The sequence below is a fragment of the Bos mutus genome, chromosome 24 (genome assembly GCF_027580195.1).
Source record: "Bos mutus isolate GX-2022 chromosome 24, NWIPB_WYAK_1.1, whole genome shotgun sequence".
Lineage (NCBI taxonomy): Eukaryota > Metazoa > Chordata > Mammalia > Artiodactyla > Bovidae > Bos > Bos mutus.
In genome coordinates, this window is record NC_091640.1 from 61980079 (window position 1) to 61984505 (window position 4427).

Below are 4427 nucleotides of genomic sequence, written 5' to 3' on the forward strand. Positions count from 1 at the left end.
GTCGGCTCAGCTGGCAGTATCAGGCAGATGGCAGGGCGGGTGGTCAGCGGCGGCTCAGCTGGCAGTATCAGGCAGATGAGGCGGGCAGGTGTCGGCAGCTGGCTCAGCTGGCGCAGAGTATCAGGCAGATGGCGGGCAGGTGTGTGGCGAGCGGCTCAGCTGGCGAGTATCAGGCAGATGGCGGGCAGGTGTCGCGGCTGGCGAGTATCAGGCAGATGAGCGGGCAGGTGTCGCGGCGGCTCAGCTGGCGAGTATATCAGGCAGATGAGCGGGCAGGTGTCGCGCGGCTCAGCTGGCGAGTATCAGGCAGATGAGGCGGGCAGGTGTGGCGGCTCAGCTGGCTGGCAGTATCAGGCAGATGAGCAGGCGGGCAGGTGTCGCGCGGCTCAGCTGGCGAGTATCAGGCAGATGAGCGGGCAGGTGTCGCGCGGCTCAGCTGGCGAGTATCAGGCAGATGAGCAGGCAGGTGTCGCGGCGGCTCAGCTGGCGAGTATCAGGCAGATGAGCGGGGGGTGTGTCGCGCGGCTCAGCTGGCGAGTATCAGGCAGCAGATGAGCAGGCAGGTGTCGCGCGGCTCAGCTGGCGAGTATCAGGCAGATGCAGGCAGGCAGGTGTCGGCGGCTCAGCTGGCAGTATCAGGCAGATGAGCGGGCAGGTGTCGCGGCGGCTCAGCTGGCGAGTATCAGGCAGATGAGCGGGCAGGTGGGTGTCGCTGGCGGCTCAGCTGGCGAGTATCAGGCAGATGAGCGGGCAGGTGTCGCGCGGCTCAGCTGGCGAGTATCAGGCAGATGAGCGGGCAGGTGGCAGCGGCTCAGGCAGATGAGCTGGCGGTAGGCAGGCAGATCAGGCAGGGGAGCGGTGGCGGCAGGTGTGCTCGCGGCTCAGCTGGCAGTATCAGGCAGATGGCGGGCAGGTGCTCGCTGGCGGCTCAGCTGGCGAGTATCAGGCAGATGGGCGGGCAGGTGTGGCGCGCGGCTCAGCTGGCAGTATCAGGCGGCAGGCAGGTGTCGCGGCTCAGCTGGCTCAGCTGGCGAGTATCAGGCAGATGGCGGGCAGGTGTCGCGCGCGGCTCAGCTGGCGAGTATCAGGCAGCAGATGGCAGGCAGGTGTCGCGCGGCTCAGCTGGCGAGTATCAGGCAGATGAGCAGGCAGGTGTCGCTGGCGGCTCAGCTGGCGAGTATCAGGCAGATGGCAGGCGGGTGTCGCGCGGCTCAGCTGGCGAGTATCAGGCAGATGAGCGGGCAGGTGTCGCGCTGGCTCAGCTGGCGAGTATCAGGCAGATGAGCAGGCAGGTGTCGGCGGCGGCTCAGCTGGCGAGTATCAGGCAGATGGCAGGCAGGTGTCGCAGCTGGCTCAGCTGGCAGGCAGATGGCGGGCAGGTGTCGCGGCGGCTCAGCTGGCGAGTATCAGGCAGATGAGCAGGGTGGTGTCGCGGCTCAGCGGCTCAGCTCAGCTGGCGAGTATCAGGCAGATGAGCAGGCAGGTGTCGCTGGCGGCTCAGCTGGCGAGTATCAGGCAGATGAGCAGGCAGGCAGGTGTCGCGCGCGGCTCAGCTGGCGAGTATCAGGCAGATGAGCAGGCAGGTGTCGCGGCGGCTCAGCTGGCGCAGTATCAGGCAGATGGCAGGCAGGTGTCGCGGCGGCTCAGCTGGCGCAGTATCAGCAGCAGATGAGCAGGCAGGTGTCAGCTGGCGGCTCAGCTGGCGTAGTATCAGGCAGATGAGCGGGCAGGTGTCGTCGCGGCGGCTCAGCTGGCGAGTATCAGGCAGCAGATGAGGCGGGCAGGTGTCGGGGCGCGGCTCAGCTGGCGAGTATCAGGCAGATGAGCAGGCAGGGTGTCGCGGCGGCTCAGCTGGCGAGTATCAGGCAGATGAGCGGGCAGGTGTCAGGTGGCGCGGCTCAGCTGGCGAGTATCAGGCAGATGAGCGCAGGGGTGTGTCAGCTCAGCTGGCTGGCGGTATCAGGCAGGCAGGCAGGCAGGTGGGTGTCGGCTCGGCTCAGCTGGAGTATCAGGCAGATGAGCGGGCGGGTGTCGCGGCGGCTCAGCTGGCGAGTATCAGGCAGGCAGATGAGGCGGGCAGGTGCAGCGCAGGCTGGCGGCAGCTCATCTGGCAGATGTATCAGGCAGATGAGCGGGCAGGTGGCGCGTATATCGGCGGCTCAGCTGGCGAGTATCAGCTGGCGCAGATGGGCAGATGAGGGCAGGTGTCGCGCGGCTCAGCTGGCAGTATCAGGCAGATGAGCAGGCAGGTGTCGCGGCTCGGCTGGCGAGTATCAGGCAGATGAGCAGCAGGGCAGCTGGCAGGCAGGCAGGTGGCAGGTGTCTGGCGGCTCAGCTGGCGAGTATCAGGCAGATGAGCGGGCAGGGTGTCGCAGCGGCTCAGCTGGCGAGTATCAGGCAGATGAGCAGGCAGGTGTCGCGCGGCTCAGCTGGCGAGTATCAGGCAGATGAGCAGGCAGGTGTCGCGGCGGCGGCTCAGCTGGCGAGTATCAGGCAGATGAGCGGCAGGCAGGTGTCGGCTCAGGCGGCTCAGCTGGCGTAGTATCAGGCAGATGAGCAGGCGGGCAGGTGTCGCGCGGCTCAGCTGGAGTATCAGGCAGGCAGGCAGCAGGCAGGTGTCGGGCGGCTCAGCTGGCAGTATCAGGCAGATGAGCAGGCAGGCAGGTGTCGCGGCGGCTCAGCTGGCAGTATCAGGCAGATGGCAGGCAGGTGTCGCGCGGCGGCTCAGCTGGCGGTAGTATCAGGCAGATGAGCAGGCAGGTGTCGCGCGGCTCAGCTGGCGAGTATCAGGCAGATGAGCGGGCAGGTGTGTCGTGGCGGCTCAGCTGGCGAGTATCAGGCAGATGAGCAGCAGGCAGGTGTCGGGCGGCGGCTCAGCTGGCAGAGTATCAGGCAGATGCAGCGGGCAGGTGTCGCAGCGGCTCAGCTGGCGAGTATCAGGCAGATGGCAGGCAGGTGGATGGGTGCAGGGCGGCTCAGCTGGCAGTATCAGGCAGATGAGCAGGCAGGTGTCGCGCGGCTCGGCTCAGCTGGCGAGTATCAGGCAGATGAGGGCAGGGTGGTGGCGGCTCAGCGGCTCAGCTGGCGGTATCAGCAGATGATGCGGCAGGGCAGGTGTCGGGCTCGGCTCAGCTGGCGAGTATCAGGCAGATGCAGCAGCGGGTGGGTGTCGCGGCGGCTCAGCTGGCGCAGTATCAGGCAGATGAGCAGCAGTGGCAGGTGTCGCTGGCGGCTCAGCTGGCGAGTATCAGGCAGATGAGCAGGCGGTGTGTCGCGGCGGCTCAGCTGGCTGGCAGTATCAGGCAGATGAGCAGGCAGGTGGCGTGCTCAGCTCAGCTGGTATCAGGCAGATGAGCAGGCAGGTGTCGGCGGCTCAGCTGGCGGTATCAGGCAGATGAGCAGGCAGCGGCTCAGCTGGCGAGTATCAGGCAGATGGCAGGCAGGTGTCGGGCGGCTCAGGCTGGCGAGTATCAGGCAGATGGCAGCAGGCAGGTGTCGCTGGCGGCTCAGCTGGCGAGTATCAGGCAGATGAGCGGGCAGGTGTCGCTCGGCTCAGCTGGCGAGTATCGGCAGATGAGCAGGGGCAGTGTGTCGGCGGCGGCTGGCTGGCGGTATCAGCAGATGCAGATGGCAGGGCAGGTGTCGCGCGGCTCAGCTGGCGAGTATCAGGCAGATGGCGGGCAGGTGGTGGCGCGGGCTCAGCTGGTATCAGTATCAGGCAGATGAGCGGGGCGGGTGTCGGCGCGGCTCAGCTGGCGAGTATCAGGCAGATGAGCGGGCAGGTGTCGCGCGGCTCAGCTGGCGAGTATCAGGCAGCAGATGAGCAGGCAGGTGTCGCGCGGCTCAGCTGGCGAGTATCAGGCAGATGAGCAGGCAGGTGTCGGTGTCGCGGCTCAGCTGGCGAGTATCAGGCAGATGAGCAGGCAGGCAGGTGGCGGCTCAGCTGGCGGTATCAGGCAGGCAGGCAGGTCAGGGCGGCTCAGGCAGTATCAGGCAGATGAGCAGGTGTGGCGGCGGCTCAGCTGGCGAGTATCAGGCAGATGAGCGGGCAGGTGTCGCGGCGGCTCAGCTGGCGAGTATCAGGCAGATGAGGCAGGCAGGTGTCGCGCGGCTCAGCTGGCGAGTATCAGGCAGATGAGCAGGGGCAGGTGTCGCGCGGCTCAGCTGGCGAGTATCAGGCAGATGAGCAGGCAGGGGCAGGGCTCAGCTGGCGGCGGCTCAGATGGCAGGCAGGTATCAGGCAGATGGCAGGTGGCAGGTCAGCGGCGCTGGCGGCTCAGCTGGCAGTATCAGGCAGATGAGCAGGCAGGTGTCGCGCGGCTCAGCTGGCGAGTATCAGGCAGATGAGCAGGCAGGTGTCGCGCGGCTCAGCTGGCGAGTATCAGGCAGATGAGCAGGCAGGTGTCGCGCGGCTCAGCTGGCGAGTA